Source organism: Taudactylus pleione, unplaced genomic scaffold (genome assembly GCF_031769625.1).
Source record: "Taudactylus pleione unplaced genomic scaffold, aTauple2 ptg000377l, whole genome shotgun sequence".
Lineage (NCBI taxonomy): Eukaryota > Metazoa > Chordata > Amphibia > Anura > Myobatrachidae > Taudactylus > Taudactylus pleione.
Genome location: NW_028284778.1, coordinates 3,645,437 through 3,667,551, shown reverse-complemented (window position 1 = coordinate 3,667,551; position 22,115 = coordinate 3,645,437). Strand labels below are relative to the sequence as shown.

Sequence of the window (22,115 nt, the reverse complement as noted above, 5' to 3'; positions counted from 1 at the left end):
CCTGTTTCCACTCAGTGGAATTCAGTGGGTTCTGTCTGTGTCATTGTCTTGTACTCCACATGAATGCAACCAGCAGGCTGCTCATCATTGTTGGCCTCATTTATCTCACAAACTGCCTTCAAGGTAGAACAGAAGCACTCTCATGGGTACAAATCCTTAACCAGCATGGGCGGTGTCAGCCACCAAGGGCAAATCGCGGCTCCTAGATCAAGGAAGTACATTTTCTTGCAGCAGCATTTGGCTGCCTCCTCTTTAGGCATCTTGGATGGCGTGGCTGCCCTCTGCTTATTTCAGTGGTGCAGGGATCCACTTGCAATTACTGTGGGGCTGGAACCACCTACAGCTTTTCTGTGGGGCCGATACCCACTACTGTTTATTGTAGGGCTGATATCTACTTAATTTCTTTCCTTGGGCTGGCACCCACTACCAAATATTGTATCACTAGGACCCACACTGCTTATAGTGGGTTTGAAACCCACCATTCCATAAAGCTGGTAAGGTCATCTATTTAATCGTCACTCAGTCAGTGCCCAATGTCAAGGTTCCTACTCCTTTTTTGGTCACTGCCCAATCTTTTTTTTTTTTTTTTAAATTGAGTACATTTTTATTGCAATACATTAACAAATAACCAAACAAAATAAAATAAAACAATAAATAAAAATTGTATATATACATAAATACATAATCAAATAACAGTATCTGGAATATAAAACCTAGATCTACAAACTGCATCCCAGATCCATTTCTTATAAAAAAAAAATATATATATATACAATATTAATCAGTATACCAAAACAATAAACATAAAAATTAAAATAAAAAAAAATAAAAATACCACACTATGCAAAAATTGGATTATCGTCAAAAATATTATCTGAAAAAATTGGCAAAATCAACTAGATCCCAATAAATTCTTCTCTCAACTGATCACACAGCACATTACCTCAAACAAAGTAATAATCTACTTCATTATCCTAGCAATAATATACCGGTCAATCATTAGGCAATGCATGAGCATAACGGGATTTAAGCCAACTGCTCCAGATATGTTCACACTTATTTTCAGCTTTGCGATGTCACTGCCCAATCTTACTGGGTGTATATATCCTCTCTGAGCCAGCAGCTAGGCAGATCCTATCGTTGGGGTCCCACCACCGAATTGCCCCTTTTTAATTTGTTTATGGGGTGTACAAACCCCCACTAAGAAGGTACCTAGGAGAACTGAAGTCCTAGCTTACTTCTGCATTCACCACTCCAGAATCCCCTTTTCTGAGACTCCCCTGTGTATCCCACCTTTTGGGTCATGTACTGCTTTTAGGCAAATGCAACCTCAGTGAGTCAGCATCATAATTGCCCTCAGATCCCCCTTTTGCTTTCTGGGACTGATCACATGTACAAGGAAAAGGGCTATATTACATTTTAAACTATGAGTGGTTTGCGGTCTGGTATTTGCATAGCCATTGAATGCTCCCATGTACATGCCCCTGTGTCTCCTCCTGGTCTCCAAAGCAGAACTACCTGATCCAACTGCTGCTACCAAATGGTACTCCAATGGGGTACCCACAGTGTCAGATGGACAGTTAATCTGTATTCCAAAACCAAGTCTGCTTCACTCGCTTCCAGTGCCACGAACGCGAGCTAATATTTTGACACTGTGGGGGAGATGTATCAAGCCTTGGAGAGAGATAAAATGGCACCAACCGATCAGCTCCTAACTGTCCTTTTTCAAATCTTGAGGCTGAGAGGTTGGTACTTTATCTCTCTCCCAGGTTTGATACATCCCCCCCTCCCAATGACATATCCGTATAATGGATGCCTAAGATTATTTAACGCAATCCACCAACAGAGCTATAGTTCTTTTATTAAACCAATTACACTGTAACAGCTGTAACATAACACATAGGGAATATAATACAGTATGATCCAATCTCATGATCGACCACCTTTGGGTATCTGCTTCCGGCTCAATCTGTTAGCTATTCATGTCACTTTCAGCATAGCAGAGGTCTGGCTTCCATGTCACTTCACTTTTGGTGGGCACCCAGATCCACAAATCTTGCAGGGAACTAGAATGAGTGAAGGTGATGACTGTTTTTGCCGTCCTTTGTGGTATCCTCCGTTACTGATCAGTACAGGAGAAGCTAGAACCCATAGCCAGTCTTGGCATCCAGCTTTTACAGTTTCACCACTGTCTGTGTGTCTTCTGGTCACAGGGCGCAGCCTGTTATTCTGGATTCAGGGATGGAGCTAACTGTAATCGGAGCAGCCATTACCGGATTAGTCTTTCTGCAGGCGGGCTACGGTTTTGTACAGACATAGGGATAAACATAATCGCCTGCTAGTTACAGGCAGCCGCAAGATTTTGTCGATTTAGCTGCCAATTTTAAATCAGGTTGGCTTTGCAATTTTTTTTTTTAAATTGCTGCGTTAAATATAACAATGAAATTGACAAAATCTTGTAGCTGCTTGAAACTCGGGCTATTACATAAACTCCATTGTATCTGTACATGCATTGGGGACACGGCTTAAGCATATACTATATACAGCACAACTGTAAAGATAAAAATAACTGGGGTTATCAGAAGGAGAGCAGGTCCAAGTGGGCTTAACCTTTATTGAACATGCACGGTACCTTCCTGCGAGACAAAAGGAGTAAAAATGACCAAAACGCATTATCTGTGGGAAATGAGGTGTTACTGTGGCTGGATGAATTGAACACCACTTCTCGCCACAACTTCCCTTTCTGAAAAAAGCTTAAAGTCACCGTACTCTCGGAACGCAGTTCTTGAGACAGAGCCATGAACTTCACTCCTTTTCACCACAGTAGGGGCCAAGGCCGATGTCTCCCCACCTTCCAACTTGCAAATTCCCTGGAGGCTAGATGTTCCAATCGCCAGCTCGATTGACTCAACCACAACCAGTATAACAGGACTCATTACCGCTAGTCAGTACTGTGCAAGGAGAAGATTACAGTGGGTGAGGTGAAGCCCCTTTTATTCCTGATCTAAGAACCATGGGGATGTGGCTTATGCAGAGGGGGTGCTAGATAGTTTTGTCCCACCGGAAGCCTCACTGATACCTCACCTAAGCAGTAGGCCCCTTGCAGTGTTTGGCTTTGGTAAGTATGAGTGGTTACTGCATTACATAACTGGTACCCACTTTACGAGAGAAAAAAAGTGCAATAACAACCTAGACAAATACGTAGGCATTTTAAGATTCCTGTACTGTACTTTTGGGTGACTTCTTGCTCTGGACCAGCCGACACAATATATCCTACTGCTAGTGGCTGATGCAAATAAATAGGTGCCTCTATTCAGCAATTGGCCCTAAGTGATGGCTCCTATATAGGGGATATGTTACAGAGTCTATCAATGACTACATTACCCAGTCATAGCCTGCATACACGTATGCAACTTGTAGCAACTACAAGGCAGTTCACAGTTGCATTGTTAAATATGAATAAGACACGTTCAGGAAAATTCGACGAAGAGGTGGTAGCCTCTAAAAGGTAAAAAAATCCATTGTGACTGCTTTAATTATCAAATGAATAAGGCCCAAAATTAGGGTAGTTCAGTCCCCTTCAGATTAGATCAAAACAAGGGAAAACATTAAATTTTAGACCGTCTTGCAGAGGCAATGGTAGTACAGAAGGAACCTGCATACAGGTTACAAGGAGATCTGGGACAACTATCCTCAAACAAACAAAGTAACCCTAAAATTGTAATTAAAGGGGAAGAGCTGGGTGGTCTTCCAGGATAAGGAGAATTATCTTAAACGAGAATCCTGGCTGACCAGTCCCTATATGCTATATTTGAGGGGGATCTTATTTATGGTTTTGCAGTGTAATTATTTTTGAATATGCCTGATGCTAAACATGACAATTGCTATTGAAGAATGTGATTATCTATATAAGAAACATACTACAACTCCACAATTTTAACATATCCCTAAGATACATAAGGCTCTTGATAACCCCCTGGGACGCCCAATAGTATCAAGGATTATCTCCCTCACAGTGAATCTGTGAGGGAGAATATAGACATTTGGAATCATATACAAAGGATTTGACACATATTTTGATTCCCTTGAACTGTTTATTTAGTTCACTGATTATAGATGGATTTCCATAGACCCTGAAATGTTATAAACATCCATTCTCCATTAACTGGTTATCAAGGTGGTTGATTAGCTGACATTGGAGCCAACTGCTAGAACGGCCATTCATCTCAAAGTAAAATAATTTTGCATTTGGGGTGAATTTAGTGATTGATCTCAGAGGGAAGACATTTCCAATTAAGAGTTCATACATCAGGTACTTCTTTATATGGGATTTGTGTTTCCTGTTATAGTTGTGGACTGCACTATGTATGTAAAACCAATAGAATGATAAAAAAATGAGGATGAAAGAACACATCTGCAACATATAACATGGTTTAATAACACAGTCAACCCTGTCATTTTGCGGCGGCACATAATAAGGATATTGGCTCTTAAATTTATAGGGATCAAGCAGGTAGTATTAGGGAGTAGGTGTGACAATAGGGATCTTGTCCTATCCAGAATTTTGTTCCATTTGGTAGTAAATTATTTCACTGTATATTAATGGCCAAATGTCGGTGTCCATGGTAACTGGCAATACATCCATTGTTTAGACACAGATGTGACATTACCATTTAGTAACCGTGACATTACCATTTCGGAACCATAAGAGCTGTTAATTCAATTTGGTAACCAGTTCCGAAAATTACCTAATTGGATATGGATGTAACAGCAATTTGGAGTCAACCCAGTTTCTTCCCAACTTCTGGATTTGAATAGGGATGTGGCACAGCTGCACATAAGAAGTTATGGTAAGACAACCGTTGCCTGGGAAACGGTTTAAGTGCTTTTCTATGCACACATATTGATGATTACTTTTTGCATTGCAATGCCCAATCGGTAACCTATAAACTACATTGGCTAACACGCATGCATGAATATTAATGTTATGGGACATCTTTTTCAGTTGATAAATAGGATTGATGTCTTACACTGTAGACAAAACTGAGTGGATGCTGACAGCAAATAGATCAATGAGATGTTATTGAGGTCAGTACTTTGTAGGTCCACCATGTGCAGCGATTACGGCAGACACCCTTCTTGGCAAACTGTCCATTTGTGGACAACAACAGGTGGTATGTTTTGCCATTCCGCCTTAAGTACAGTGACCAACTGTGACACTGAAGAATGTCAAGTCGGCCTAGAACCCACCCGTCGCTCCAATTCGTCCCAGAGGTTCTCAATGGGGTTAAGATCTGTACTTATCGAATTTTCTGTATACCAGTCCAGCGTCGCCCTGGAAACATGACGGGTGGCATTGTCGTCCTGCTAAAAAACATTTTTTGTGTCTGTAGAACTGCCACAATGTAGGGAACACAGATTTATTGAGAACATCTCTATACTTCTTGTTTTATACCTTCATGAACACGCATCAATGTCCAGTCACTTTTATCTACATAGTGCAGAATGATGTGATTTACTCATGTCAGGGATTCAAGTATGTAAATGAATGCATCATTTCACAGTTTTGTATTTTTAATATTTGTGCATATACTGTGTGTGTGTGTGTGTGTGTGTGTATATATATATATATATATATATATATATTATTTTTTGCTGGTCCTTTGCAGAGTGCAAAATGTTTAAATTTTCTTATCTAGATTAACCCCTCCCTTTTCAAGCACCTATGAAGGGGGATTGAGTTGATTTGAGCAACCACCGTTTTATATTATTCTTCTGAGAGGTATGGGTGGGACCAGCATTTGGAGGGTGTACTAATTCCTGTAGTGCCATTTGGAGGATTTTGAGGTTCCACCAGCTGAGTTGACTCTCAATTTAGATATATTCATGCATGTTCTGTTATCATGTAACCTAACAGTAGGCTATTATATGACCAAAAGTGGGTGCTATTACCACGTAGCGTTGGGGACCACCAGAACAGAGACACCTTGACAAGGTCTGGTGGCTTAAACATATCTTTGCAAATATATGCTAAGATCTCTGTATTTCTATTATCATGAAGTATTCAAGTCTCATTGCTGGTCTTTTGCTGTGTGCTGGGGGAACATTTTTCTTATGCAGATATAACAGCAAGCCAGATCCAGCCGGGAGCTTCAGGCTTAATGCAGGTGGTATACATAGAGTAGCACACAACTGTATATATGTACATTAGTGGCAGTGGCCCTTTAACAGTAATCAGCGGTGACCGTGGCTGTTCTCACTTTCCCACAAAAAGAGTCAATGAGCTTGCCTACAGAGGGGGGACACCTACAGGTAGTGGCAGTGGGGGAGAAGTAAAGTAATGAAAGAAGACAGAAAGAGTAGTCAGAAAAGAAGGAGGATAGCCAGGAGAGGGCAGTGTCACGCAGACTGAGTAGAGGATTGCAGGAGGAGAGGGTGGTCCATGGTATCAAATGCAGCAGAGAGGTCAGGGACAATGAGCAGACAGTAGTGGCCCTTGAATTTGGAAGAAAGAAAATCATTGATAACTTTTTTTGTGGGCAATTTCATTTCACCCCTTATCTTATTTCTCCTCTTCAGCTGATGTCACTGGAGTACGATCATGAGGAACCTGAGATTGGCAGGTAAGTGTAGTCTTCTGACTTATTATGTTCTATATAGCTGGCAAACCTTACCTCTGGCTATAATTTACAGAAGTAAGGTGAGCCAACTTTCATCCCAAATTTAACACATATTATGGCGGTACCTATTCTGTTAACAGATAACAAAGTAAAATGATTTAATCATTTACAATAATTTATTCCTTGAATAAAGCATTTTTTTTATTTAATTTTTTTAATATTTTTGATCTATTTTTATTTATTTTTTTTAAATATATTTTTTGCCACCTTAGTGGAAATGACAGCTCTAATCTGGTAAGCTGGCTCAGAAACTGGCTTGGCAAAGCAGTGTTATGCCTAACCACTTTGTGCCAGTATTATTGATATTTTTTTTTATGAATTGTGGCGATAACCAATTTTTATTATTGCCATAATAAGTTGCGATTTTGTTTTTACTAATAACCACAAAAGGGTCTGTTAATCTTTAAATTGTATCCATTACTTTCAGCAGACATAAAATTCATCAAACTCTGTACGTTAAAAAAAATATATTTATTGATTATTTATTAATTATTTATTCTGTGGCCTGTAGTCGTTGGTGATGTGATTTTCTGTCCTCCACTATTTTGCTTCATGTGCCTCAGTTTACAGCACAGAGCAGCTCACCAGGGCCACAGAGCAGGAGCAGAGAGATCAGCCAACCAGAGTCACAGAGGGGCTCACCAATCAACAGTCCCTGGGTGCAGGTGGGGGCCAGGCACAGTCTCAGGATGTTTTTGTTGCAGAGATGCGAATTGTGGTAAATATGCTCCTGATAAAAGTTAGACACCGACATAAGTAGGCAAACCAATTGCTAAGATTGAAATGTTATATGATGATATATACACTATTTCAATGTTCTTTCCAAAAAATATGGGAATTCGTTTTAAAGTATTTCATCATTTCTTTCTTAATTTTTTGCTTGTGTATAAATAGCTTTCCCGGCGTGTTACCCCATCTGGCAGTCAGAAAATAAGGTCACTTTTTGTACAGTAATTTAAAATTGCCTACAGTATATTGTGTCACCTACTGCTTCTCGCTGTGACTAGACCTGTGTCACTGTGTAACGATGGACCTGACACACAGAAGCAGGTGCCCATGGGAATAACAATAGCTGAGATCTGGTGCCACCTTGGTGTTGCTGTTTTACCCTCTCCTAGCAGCAGAGATCATGCTGATTTTCTATTGTTCAATAGCGTGGCGATATTAAATCTGTTATTCCCACAATGTACCATTGGTAACTGGCAGCGATAAGGGGTTGGCCCTGGGCTTATCATATCAGTTGCAGTTTGTTCTAGTCTATAAAAAACCCACCTGATGCACCCATATGCCTGCCCTGTAACATGGGGCACCGATAAGTATATGGCATGCTGTACTACACTGCTTACACCTAACAATGTAAGAGGGCCCCAGTGCAATTCCTGTTATATAATTATTGCTGTAAGTACATTATTCTCTCTCTCTCTTAGAGCCAACGTAAAGCCCAGCTGGCTGAACAGCAGGAACAGATTGAGGCACTGACCTTTAAGAACTCATCTTACCTTCTGTGTGGAGCAGTAGATGCCAGACGTAGAGATGCGTGTGTGGTGTTAGCCATGATTGCTTTGTACCCATCTGGTTGGCATTTCCTGGCTAGCTAGTGATTCAAGGAGGAGGCAGATTCAGCAGCATTCTAGTAGATTAAAAAGCAAAGTGCACCTCCACCCACTTCCATCACACCCCTTATTCCCAACCCAATGGGACATAATGTGCTCCATCACCCTATCCCTATTGCATGTAGGCAAGCAAATCAAAGTACTTACACAGACAGCCCCCTGCATGTAATAAATCACTGTAAAACACATATAACATGGTTTATCCATGCACTAAGCTGATGTATATCTGTATAATGTTACTTTCTTTGTAAGGCTTTAATAGACGATTTAAAAAAACAAAAACAATGATGCTCTAAATATGGGGAGAAGATGTGAAAAGATCATTATAGCTGCTACCACCTGTCTCGGGCAGCCGTCCCTACAGTTCCTTATTGCGTATGTTATAGATTCTATGTGACTGTTGGTAGGGATTGTTGGAAATTTTTGTACAACTTGGTGTTTAGCAGAGTCGTGTGCACACAGGGGGATATGTAATTAATCCAGGCCACTATTCCAGTGAAACTTAACCAGGTTGTGTGGTTTTATTGAATAGAAGTTTTGTACAGCCGTACTCACTGTTACACTGGATGTCCAGAGCATGAAGTGGAGGTCGTAGCTTAGCGAGGTTAGGCAGCTCACCAGACGGTGACTGTCTCAGGTATTGCGGTAGCAGTGTAGGCTCAGGAACAGCAGTCATATGCAGGTACTTATCTCGGGAGCTAAGGGGAGGACAGCCATTCTCTACTGTATAGCTCATATCATACACAGAGAACAAGATGGCACCACCCATGCGCAGTTACAGTATCGGTGGCTATCTTGATAAAATAAATGAAGTCTACCTTGAGGAGCCATATTGTTGGAGACTACACAGTAGGGCACACCACTTGCAACATGGATGAGATGTCACCTTTATAGGAGTTATACACAAGTCTGCCACAAATGCAAAAGGTGGCCATCTCTGAATCAGGACCCATTTTGTAAAATTAATATCTTTCCTGATTAAAAACAAATTGGGGTCAGCCTAAGCAGTACCAGTATTTACATCAGGCCAGGCCCGTGCTGCTTCACCAATTCTGGGGTAATTCAGCTACAGGCATGCCCTGTCCCGGCACATCGCAGACAGCTACCTGGCTGTTATTTTCTCACATCCCATAGAGGTGCACAGGAGATCTGCATGGGTGACACCACTATTCTGACTGTGCCAATTGAGTGAAGTGAAATTTTATTTTTATTATGTTTCCAACCGCTGTCACTGCTCTTTGTAGGGCTATGTAGCTGGAAGTATTAGAAACTAAAAAACATAACATGAATTATTATGGCCTAATCTGCAGGAAGTAGTGGCCCTCCTCCAGCTGCACAAGGAGGAGATGCTGTGTATATTATTATAGAATCAGCTGGAGATTGATCTATTAAAAGAAGAGATACAGCAGCTGCAGGAACAGGTCAGATACGGATCTATCTATACATGATATTTTCTCTGTAGGTAGGACAGGGCTGGAATAGTCGATGGTGATTTACATGTGGTCCAGGTGCCTTTTTAATTTCCCTGAGAGCTTTTTTGCACTAATTTAGTATTTAATTAGACAGGAATAAAACTCCAAGTAGCAAGATCATTTTTCTATTACCAAAGCTCTCATTCCATTTATATGGGCAAATAAATGTCCACACATCTCCTTGTTCAAGCTGCAGTAACCCCCTACTCTTGGTGGTATCAACCTCGCTTGTATCCACGATTACGCACTAGCGGCTGACTATGGCTACGCATTAGACTGGATAGGAGGTAGTGATCATTTTACCAACAATACTTCAGTCCACACATCGATCTGACATATTTATTTTACATATATACCATACTAAATTTCCACCTCAAACTAGCTGATAACACCCAAGGGCGCCGAGAGGGGGGTACTAATTACATGAGCCCAGGCTGCTGGAGGGGCCTGGGTCCGGCACGCCACCCCTCCCTCTTAAATCACAGCAGCTGCAGTGGGAGACTACTCATGGCTGCTGAGCAGCCGTCTCCTGTGCCTGTGGGGGGAGCGATCACACTATTTATTAACGCAATGCTGAGTTGAAATGATTTAACAATTTTATATGTTCTTATTTCATCTTTTATTTTATTTTATATAAATAAACCAATTGTTCCTATTTGCGCCCTATATGTTTATCATTTATTAATTTTAGTTTCTGAGTGGCAAAGGGCAACCACTGTAACTTAGAGGCGCCATGAGGATATTTACTGTAAAACACCATCACCATTGACAATTTCTGTAGCTTTATGGTAAGAGCGCACTGAACCATCACACGTATACTATATTAATCAGCAATTATATCCGGGACTTTGGGCTAGGCGGCTTTCATCTTACTATAAAATATGGACTCCAGTCTGCAGTATGTGCTGTAGCTATCAGCGAACTGATGGAGACCCAAACCAGATGCAACTTCCGGTACAGAGTTCAGCGTCTGGTTTGCTATATTTGACCACCTCGTGGTGAGACGCTCGCAGATCGCATTTGTGTGTGTGTACTGCTGTAGCGGTTGGTCTGTCTCCCTGTATACTTCTCCCTTGGGTCTGGTAAATAGCACTCTATATCTTACCATTACCTCTGCGGGGCTGGTCAGTTGATTCAGAGTTCCATTTGCAATAGCATTTGTGCGTATTTATGCCTTGTATGTGACTATAATGCTAGCTGCTGTATTGTACTGCCTTTTAGTTTTCAAACTGTCAGTTATACCTATCACTGTGGTCTCCTCATCACTCTGAAGGGTGTGGGGGGTTTCATTGATAGGAGTCACATTGCATTTATACTGTACACCTTATACCATTTATACATTTGTCATGTCTAAAGGTGTAGGCGAGAAGGATGATCTGCCAGTACTCAGATCATGTGTCTTGTTTGGCAGGCCTGTCGGACCTGGACGGATTGTGTAGCCTCTGTTGTAAACAGATACCTGTTCAAGCCGGTATATCTAGAGCTCCAGTGCCAGAACCACCAGGGTGGTATCAGGTTTTGTAGCACTTAGTGGACAAAGTAGCAGAAGCGCGGGCTCTGCCTGCGGTATTTCCCCATGCTATGGGGTATTCACAGCAGTTGCATCCTTCTATGTCTATGCCCCCCATGAATTCCTGTTGGGTTGATACTAATGCTCACTCTAGTCATAGTACGCCGCTGTCTATAGCTCCTCAGCAGCCAGATAGACAAGTGGCGGCAAAGCAGGAGCATAAGAGGTTGCCTCATGATGACCCGGACCTACCACAAGCACTGCGAGCAGTTCTGATGCCTTTCGATGTTCCCGATTAATCTAATAAATACCGGAGATGACGTGTGATGCGAACGGCAAAGGGGCGTCTTTACAAAATAGCAAGCGCATTTTTCAAACGCTCGCTCAGACATAGAGGCGTCAACACACCGCAAAGAGCGAGCGCTCAATTTAAATATCCGGCCCCTTTTTAAGAACGAGCGTCTGCAAATAGCGTCCGGGTCTGAATCGGGCCCTTTGTCTGAGGCTACCAGAGAACACCAGTCTTTTCTCTATCAGATGCGAGAAGCAGCTGTGTATATGGGGGAAGCGGTCATTGACGCAGGTATTTTGGCTACTAGGGTCTCAGCAACTTCGGTTGTAGCCTGAAGATCCCTTTGGCTAAAAACCTGGAAGGCGGATGCAGGATCCAAGAAGGCTGTTTCAGTCCTCCCTGTTTTCTTGTTTGTTCTAAGTCCTCCCACCTCCCTTTTGTTATTCTCCTCTCTCTGAGTACCTAATTTTTATTTCTGTTTCCATCTCTCAGTGCTCTCTCTCTCTCTCTCTCTCTCTCTCTCTCTCTCTCTCTCTTTCTTTCTTTTCCACTGTGTTTTTACTCCTCCCTCAGCCCCCATTCTGAGTCTCTATTTTTTCTTATATCTCCCACAGCCCTCTCTCTTTTCTGTTTTTTTTCACACAGCATTTCCACCTCTTTGAGCCCCCTGAGTACCTCTTTATCCTTAGTACCTCCAACTCTATTACTTGCCCCCCTTTTTCTAACCCCTTTTCTTCTCTCTCACCCCTCCCCCTCTTACTCCTTTAACCCCCTCTATATCTCTCCCCTTCTCTCTTTCCCCCCCTCTCACCTCCTTAGTATCTCTAACTCTCTCTTGCTCATACCCTTTCTCTCACTCCCTTTCACACCCCTCTCTCCCTCTCATGCCCCTCTCTCCCTCTTACGCCCCTCTCTCCATCTCACGCCCCTCTCTCCCTCTCACACCCCTCTCTCCCTCTCACGCCCCTCTCTCCCTCTCACACCGCTCTCCCTCTCATGCCGCTCTATCTCCATCTCACGCACCTCTCTCCCTCTCACGACGTTTTCTCTCCCTCTCACGCCCCTCTCTCCCTCTCACGCCCCTCTCTCCCTCTCACGCCCCTCTCTTCCTCTCACGCCCCTCTCTTCCTCTCACGCCCCTCTCTCCCTCTCACATCCCTCTCTCCCTCTCACATCGCTCTCCCTCTCATGCCGCTCTATCTCCATCTCACGCCCCTCCCTCTCATGCCCCTCTCTCTCTCCCTCTCATGCCCCTCTCTCCCTCTCATGCCCCTCTCTCCCTCTCACGCCCCTCTCACCCCCCTCTCTCCCTCTCACGCCGCTCTCTCCCTCTCACACCGCTCTCCCTCTCATGCCGCTTTATCTCCATCTCACGCCCCTCTCTCCCTCTCACGCCCCTCTCTCCCTCTCAAGCCCCTCTCTCCCTCTCACACCCCTCTCTCCCTCTCACGCCCCTCTCTACCCTCTCACACCCCTCTATCCCTATCACACCCCTCTCTCCCTCTCACACCGCTCTATCTCCATCTCATGCCCCTCTCTCCCTCTCACACCCCTCTCTCCCTCTCACACCCCTCTCTCCCTCTCACACCCCTCTCTCCCTCTCACACCCCTCTCTCCTTCTCACACCCCTCTCTCCTTCTCACACCCCTCTCTCCCTCTCACACCCCTCTCTCCCTCACACCCCTCTCTCCCTCTCACGACAATCTCTTCCTCTGACACCCCTCTCTCTCACACTGCTCTCCCTCTCACACCGCTCTATCTCCATCTCATGCCCCTCTCTCCCTCTCACGACAATCTCTTCCTCTCACACCGCTCTCCCTCTCATGCCGCTTTATCTCCATCTCACACCCCTCTCTCCCTCTCACACCCCTCTCTCCCTCTCACGCCCCTCTCTCCCTCACACCCCTCTCTCCCTCTCACGACAATCTCTTCCTCTGACACCCCTCTCTCTCACACTGCTCTCCCTCTCACACCGCTCTATCTCCCTCTCATGCCCCTCTCTCCCTCTCACGCCCCTCTCTCCCTCTCACACCGCTCTCCCTCTCATGCCGCTTTATCTCCATCTCATGCCCCTCTCTCCCTCTCACACCCCTCTCTCCCTCACACCCCTCTCTCCCTCTCAAGCCCCTCTCTCCCTCTCACACCCCTCTCTCCCTCTCACACCCCTCTCTCCCTCTCACGCCCCTCTCTACCCTCTCACACCTCTCACTCCCTCTCACACCCCTCTCTCCCTCTCACGCCCCTCTCTACCCTCTCACACCTCTCACTCCCTCTCACACCCCTCTCTCCCTCTCACGCCCCTCTCTACCCTCTCACACCTCTCACTCCCTCTCACACCCCTCTCTCCCTCTCACACCGCTCTATCTCCATCTCATGCCCCTCTCTCCCTCTCACGACAATCTCTTCCTCTCACGCCCCTCTCTCCCTCTCACGCCCCTCTCTCCCTCTCACACCCGCCTCTCCCTCTCACACCCCTCTCTCCCTCTCACACCCCTCTCTCCCTTTCACACCCCTCTCTCCTTCTCACACCCCTCTCCCTCTCACACCCCTCTCTCCCTCACACCCCTCTCTCCCTCACACCCCTCTCTCCCTCACACCCCTCTCTCCCTCTCACGCCCCTCTCTCCCTCTCACACCCCTCTCTTCCTCTCACACCCCTCTCTCCCTCTCACACCCCTCTCTCCCTCTCACACCCCTCTCTCCTTCTCACACCCCTCTCTCCCTCTCACACCCCTCTCTCCTTCTCACACCCCTCTCTCCCTCTCACGACAATCTCTTCCTCTCACACCCATCTCTCCCTCTCACGCCCCTCTCTCCCTCTCACGCACCTCTCTCCCTCACACCCCTCTCTCCCTCTCACGACAATCTCTTCCTCTCACACCCCTCTCTCCCTCTCATGCCCCTCTCTCCCTCTCACACCCCTCACTCCCTCACACCCCTCTCTCCCTCTCACGACAATCTCTTCCTCTCACACCCCTCTCTCCCTCTCATGCCCCTCTCTCCCTCTCACACCCCTCTCTTCCTCTCACACCCCTCTCTCCCTCTCACACCCCTCTCTCCTTCTCACACCCCTCTCTACCTCTCACACCCCTCTCTACCTCTCACACCCCTCTCTCCTTCTCACACCCCTCTCTCCCTCACACCCCTCTCCCTCTCACGACAATCTCTTCCTCTCACACCCCTCTCTCCCTCTCACGCCCCTCTCTCCCTCTCACACCCCTCTCTCCCTCTTACGCCCCTCTCTCCCTCTCACACCCCTCTCTCCATCTCACGCCCGTCTCCCTCTCACACCCCTCTCTCCCTCTCACACCGCTCTATCTCCATCTCATGCCCCTCTCTCCCTCTCATGCCCCTCTCTCCCTCTCACACCGCTCTCCCTCTCATGCCGCTTTATCTCCATCTCATGCCACTCTCTCCCTCTCATGCCCCTCTCTCCCTCTCACACCCCTCTCTCCCTCTCACACCACTCTCCCTCTCATGCCACTCTATCTCCATCTCACGCCCCTCTCTCCCTCTCACGACGTTCTCTATTCCTCTCACGCCCCTCTCTCGATATCTCACGCCCCTCTCTCCATTTCACGTCCCTCTCTCCATCTCACACCGCTCTATCTCCATCTCTTGCCCCTCTCTCCCTCTCACGCCCCTCTCCCTCTCACGCCCCTCTCTCCCTCTCACACCGCTCTCCCTCTCATGCCGCTTTATCTCCATCTCATGCCCCTCTCTCCCTCTCACGCCCCTCTCTCCCTCTCACACCCCTCTCTCCCTCTCACACCACTCTCCCTCTCATGCCACTCTATCCCCATCTCACGCCCCTCTCTCCCTCTCACGATGTTCTCTATTCCTCTCATGCCCCTCTCTCGATATCTCATGCCCCTCTCTCCATCTCACGCCCCTCTCTCCATCTCATGCCCCTCTCTCCCTCTCATGCCCCTCTCTCCCTCTCACACCCCTCTCTCCCTCTCACACCCCCTCTCCCTCTCACACCCCTCTCTCCCTCTCACACCCCTCTCTCCCTCACACCCCTCTCTCCCTCTCACGACAATCTCTTCCTCTCACACCCTTCTCTCCCTCTCACGCCCCTCTCTCCCTCTCACACCCCTCTCTTCCTCTCACACCCCTCTCTCCCTCTCACACCCCTCTCTCCTTCTCACACCCCTCTCTCCCTCTCACACCCCTCTCTCCCTCACACCCCTCTCTCGACAATCTCTTCCTCTGACACCCCTCTCTCTCTCACACTGCTCTCCCTCTCACACCGGTCTATCTCCATCTCATGCCCCTCTCTCCCTCTCACGACAATCTCTTCCTCTCACACCCCTCTCTCCCTCTCATGCCCCTCTCTCCCTCTCATGCCGCTCTCTCCATCTCATGCCCCTCTCTCCCTCTCACGCCCCTGTCTCCCTCTCACGCCCCTGTCTCCCTCTCACGCCCCTCTCTACCCTCTCACACCCCTCTCTCCCTCTCACACCGCTCTATCTCCATCTCATGCCCCTCTCTCCCTCTCATGCCCCTCTCTCCCTCTCACGCCCCTCTCTCCCTCTCACACCGCTCTCCCTCTCATGCCGCTTTATCTCCATCTCACGCCCCTCTCTCCCTCACACACCCCTCTCTCCCTCTCATGCCCCTCTCTCCCTCTCACGCACCTCTCTACCCTCTCACGCACCTCTCTACCCTCTCACATCCCTCTCACACGCCTCTCTCCCTCTCACACCACTCTCCCTCTCATGCCACTCTATCTCCATCTCACGCCCCTCTCTCCCTCTCACGACGTTCTCTATTCCTCTCACGCCCCTCTCTCGATATCTCACACCCCTCTCTCCATCTCACGCCCCTCTCTCCATCTCACGCCCCTCTCTTCCTCTCATGCCCCTCTCTCCCTCTCACACCCCTCTCTCCCTCTCACACCGCTCTATCTCCATCTCACGCCCCTCTCTCCCTCTCATGCCCCTCTCTCCCTCTCACACCCCTCTCTCCCTCGCACGCCGCTATATCTCCATCTCATGCCCCTCTCCCTCTCACGACGCTCTCTTCCTCTCAAGCCCCTCTCTCCCTCTCAAGCCCCTCTCTCCCTCTCACACCCCTCTCTCCCTCTCACACCCCTCTCCCTCTCACGCCCCTCTCTACCCTCTCACACACCTCTCTCCCTCTCACACCGCTCTATCTCCATCTCATGCCCCTCTCTCCCTCTCACGACAATCTCTTCCTCTCACGCCCCTCTCTCCCTCTCACACCCCTCTCTCACCCCTCTCTCCCTCTCACACCCCTCTCTCCCTCTCACACCCCTCTCTCCTTCTCACACCCCTCTCTCCCTCTCACACCCCTCTCTCCCTCACACCCCTCTCTCCCTCTCACGACAATCTCTTCCTCTCACGACAATCTCTTCCTCTCACACCCCTCTCTCCCTCTCACGCCCCTCTTTCCCTCTCACGCCCCTCTCTCCCTCTCACACCCCTCTCTTCCTCTCACACCCCTCTCTCCCTCTCACACCCCTCTCTCCCTCTCACACCCCTCTCTCCCTCTCACACCCCTCTCTCCCTCTCACACCCCTCTCTCCCTCACACCCCTCTCTCCCTCTCACGACAATCTCTTCCTCTCACACCCTTCTCTCCCTCTCACACCCCTCTCTCCCTCTCACACTGCTCTATCTCCATCTCATGCCCTCTCTCCCTCTCACGACAATCTCTTCCTCTCACACCCCTCTCTCCCTCTCATGCCCCTCTCTCCCTCTCTTGCCGCTCTATCTCTATCTCATGCCCCTCTCTCCCTCTCACGCCCCTGTCTCCCTCTCACACCGCTCTATCTCCATCTCATGCCCCTCTCTCCCTCTCACGCCCCTCTCTCCCTCTCACGCCCCTCTCTCCCTCTCACACCGCTCTCCCTCTCATGCCGCTTTATCTCCATCTCACGCCCCTCTCTCGATATCTCACGCCCCTCTCTCCATCTCATGCCCCTCTCTCCATCTCATGCCCCTCTCTTCCTCTCATGCCCCTCTTTCCCTCTCATGCCCCTCTCTTCCTCTCACGCCCCTCTCTCCCTCTCACACCCCTCTCTCCCTCTCACACCCCCTCTCCCTCTCACACCCCTCTCTCCCTCTCACACCCCTCTCTCCCTCACACCCCTCTCTCCCTCTCACGACAATCTCTTCCTCTCACACCCTTCTCTCCCTCTCACACTGCTCTCCATCTCATGCCCTCTCTCCCTCTCACGACAATCTCTCCCTCTCACGCCCCTCTCTCCCTCTCATGCCGCTCTATCTCTATCTCATGCCCCTCTCTCCCTCTCACGCCCCCTTCTCTTTCACACCCCTCTCTCCCTCTCACACCGCTCTATCTCCATCTCATGTCCCTCTCTCCCTCTCACGCCCCTCTCTCCCTCTCACGCCCCTCTCTCCCTCTCACACCGCTCTCCCTCTCATGCCGCTTTATCTCCATCTCATGCCCCTCTCTCCCTCTCACGCCCCTCTCTCCCTCACACCCCTCTCTCCCTCTCACACCACTCTCCCTCTCATGCCACTCTATCTCCATCTCACGCCCCTCTCTCCCTCTCACGACGTTCTCTATTCCTCTCACGCCCCTCTCTCGATATCTCACGCCCCTCTCTCCATCTCACGCCCCTCTCTCCATCTCATGCCCCTTTCTTCCTCTCACGCCCCTTTCTCCCTCTCACACCCCTCTCTCCCTCTCACACCGCTTTATCTCCATCTCACGCCCCTCTCTCCCTCTCATGCCCCTCTCTCCATCTCACGCCCCTCTCTCCCTCTCACGCCCCTCTCTCCCTCTCACGCCCCTCTCTCCCTCTCACGCCCCTCTCTCCCTCTCACACCCCTCTCTCCCTCTCACACCCCACCTCTCTTTCTCCCCGTCATGCCGCTTTATCTCCCTCTCACGCCCCTCTCTCCCTCTCACGCCCCTCTCTCCCTCTCACGCCCCTCTCTCCCTCTCATGCCGCTATATCTCCATCTCATGCCTCTCTCTCCCTCTCATGGAGGGAACTGTATGCAGATAGTGTTACACATGGCAGTAAGTGTAGCCTCTCATGATGGTGTAGGCCTGATTATGGTTATGCACAGTCTCACTATATGTAATCTGTCCGTTGTCCTACTACTAATGTGATCATTTCCTTCTTTTCTTATGGCAGATGGAAACCAACATTAATTTAGAAAAACTGAGCAGCTTACAGCAGGAGAATGAGGATCTGCGGTACAAGGTAAGTGTCACACTGACTGTCCCCCTCCCCCATCCTCCACCCCCCTCACAGTTATTAGTTACTGGAGATTGTGTCTATGTTCTACTAATTGTGGGATTGTGTCTTTACAGAGGCGGATGAGTAACAATAACAACCAATAAAGAATAAAAGAGAGCTGCCGTCCCCTTGCACCCGGCCTACCCACCACCACCATCGCCATCCCTAAATACAACATCTCAAAGGGACTGGAATATATTATAACATCCTTTTTCCTATAATAAACATCTTCATTAAGGATTGTTCATGTGTTACTAATTGTGAGCCTGTGGGGAAAATTTACAAATGTAGGTGCATATTTAAAGCGGCACCCACAGTCAGTGTAAAGCCTGGCGTGCTTTACACTGATGCCGAGTGGTGTTTAAAATATTCTCCAGCAACCCGCCGGGAAGCAGCGTCTTATAGAAGCCACAGCTTCGTAAATTGTCCCCAATGTGTTTTCAGAGGCAGATGAGGCACGTCGTGTACAGGAAGCTGCAATTCCGGTCCTTGGCATAAATCATCTCAACGGGACTACAATGTATAAAAAATTTTTTTCCTAATAAAGAAAACATCTTCACTGGAGATGGTGCTGAGTCTTCTTTTAACATATATATATTTATTTCATATCTATTTTTTTGTTTTGCCTTTGAAATTACTGCTGCTGCAAATCTCCAGACTTAATCTCAGAGATTGTGTTGTCTCTATTAAGGTGGGTGCACACTATAGCGATTTATCTGCAGATGATGGTTATTCATAAACACTGAACGACCATCATCTGCATGCTGCAGCGGGTCGGGCCGGCCTGGGGGCGGGTAGGGGGCATGGCCTAATCGCGTAAGGCGTGGCCATGGCCCCTTCGGGGGAAAACAAGGAAAGATCATTTGCGGCGCTGCGCGCTGGGGAGGGGGCGCTATGTGCCCCTCAGCCCGGTGCACAGACAATGGGGGCGTGATCGCTCCCCCCCTTTGGCATAGGAGGAGACTGCTGCTGCTTTAGCAGCCTCAGACAGTCTCCCAGTGCAGCCAGGCACACAGCAGCGTATGCTGGGCTACTGTGACCTAAGAGGGAGGGGGAGAGGTGTCAAACCGGGGAAATAGTACCCGCCCCCCCCCCCCCTCAGCACCCTGTGTACGGGCGATCGGCTGATCACCCGTACACACTTGCCGATGGACAGATATGTCTGTGAACGACATTGTTCACAGACATATCGTGTGTACACACTGGCCGACATGGGCATGATATATTGGCCGATCAATTGATCGGCCAGTGTGTACCCAGCATTACATGTACCAGTGATTCCCAATCTTCCTTGAATCACAACGCCCTAGAGTACCAGCATATTTTTCATGGCACCCCTAAGCCGAAGGTTTATTGAAAATTCTGAAAAAAAGTAGATTGTGGTGACCTGTCATCCTTAAGGTCAGTTATGTGGTGGGGGACAGGGTTTTGCTTCTCTTTGTCACATATATTATAATTGGCAATCACCAGCATTGGTTTTGCCTGAAACACAGAGGAATAATTATTTGGTCTAGTGTACTGGGAGAGCAAAATGGCTACTGTCAGCCATTTTCTATTCATGGTTCTTATGTGTGTATCAGACATGAAGTGGTATCAGGCATGAAATGGTACAGGAATGTGGAAAGTAGACAGGCCATAAATCCTTTAGGCGTTGTCTACTGCGATGTACGCCTGCGTTAAGTTTTAGAAAGTTCTATCAGTAGTTAACCAATAGAGTAGTTTGAAGTAGGTTTATGCCCATATTAGTAAGAGTTAAATGGGTATGCAAGTAGGATACTATATAAACAGGAGACAAAGGAGATTCCAGTGGCCTGCCCTATGCCTGGACCAGACTGTAGCTGGTGGCCAGGAATTTGTTCGCTCCAGCTCTATACTGAGAGAGGAGGCTCCAGGATCGTGTAACCATTTATATTCCGAAGCTAAGTAACTATTATTCTTTTATATCTTGTTATTTGTTGTAATAAATTGCATCTGGTTTGTGTGGCTTACAGTAATTAACTTTCTGTATCCAAGAACCTTATTTCGTTCCACCGGGAACATCTGGTCATGGACCTCCAACCCATGGCACCCCTGCAAGTGCCCTGCAGCATCCAGTTTGGGAAACCCTGAGATATACTGCACCCCTTTATCATTACACATGTGTGCTGGAATTGTCAATCCGTGGGCAATTCCTGAAGCTTATGACTAACTGCCAGTCTACCAACTGGTTATTTATAAACCTGGGTTTAGGCAGATCGGAGAAGGGGAAACGCTAATGATTTAAACACGCTGAGCAAAATATTGAAGCAAAACCCATCCAGGGTAATTAGTAATTGTAGTTCACCTGAATACAAATAGAAAAGTTACTAGTGAGTGGATAAAGACTAATGCTGGCCATACACCTGTATGATTTTAGGCCGATTGCCCGATTTTCGACGAGTCTTACGATGAATCGTGTAGAAATCGTGTATTTTTGGAGTAGGATAAGATCCAATGCGCGCTCCCACTCCTCCTAAAATGGATCATACGATCAGATGTACAGCCCATATTATCCATCGTATCGTGTGCAGTTCGTGCCGTGAATTTTGTGCATGCGATGCATCGTGCGTCCATTCATGTCATATCAATGACTTTTTCCTGATGAGCGTGTGAGGCACAGGATTGATCATACGACAGATCGTCTGCAATGGAAAACCACATACAATTCCCCGGAGCTCCCTGGCAGTCCCGGCGGCACGAGGTGTATGGCCAGTATTACAATTTGGTGCTGCAATATTAAAGTACATTAAGGAACATATTATTGTGAATATAACAACTGCAGAGAACTCTGAATACACACAATTGTATCCTCATGGTGTCATTTTATAATAGTTGGGAGCAGGCCCTCCAAGAGCCGTAGCGGGCCCGGGTAACGGGGCGTGGCCTAATCGCGGGAGGCGTGGTCACGCCCCCTTCCCGGAAAAAAATAAATAAATAAAAGTTTTGCGGCGCTGGGGAGGGGGAGCGCTCTGAGCCCCCTCAGCCCGGCTCAAAGCCAGGGGGGGCGCAATCAGTGTGATCGCTCCCCCCCACAGGCACAGGAGCCACGAGCAGTCTCCCACTGCAGCTCAGCACACGCTGTGTGCTGGGTTGCTGTGAGGGCGGGGGGGGCACCGGGCCCCTCAGGAAGCCCGGGCTCGGGTAATTGTACCCGCTCCCCCCCCCCTCTCGGCGCCCCTGGTTGGGAGTTCTCTCAGTGCTTGCAGAATCACTGAAATCAAAGTGAAATAAGCAACCATACTACAATACCATATCATATATGAATAAAATCCTAGACAAAGTATTGCAGGCT

The 22,115-nt window shown here is 47.8% G+C and overlaps 1 protein-coding gene and 1 long non-coding RNA gene across 2 annotated transcripts in view; one reads left to right on the top strand and one right to left on the bottom strand.

Moving 5' to 3' along the window:
• Positions 1–22,115, bottom strand: part of LOC148508039 (uncharacterized) — a 171,308-nt gene that overhangs the window by 118,907 nt on the left and 30,286 nt on the right.
• LOC148508040 (uncharacterized) lies at positions 6,280–19,228 on the top strand. The gene is made up of 4 exons (XR_015869639.1): positions 6,280–6,623; positions 7,244–7,398; positions 18,701–18,769; positions 18,880–19,228. It is a non-coding gene; the product is annotated as an uncharacterized LOC148508040 (long non-coding RNA).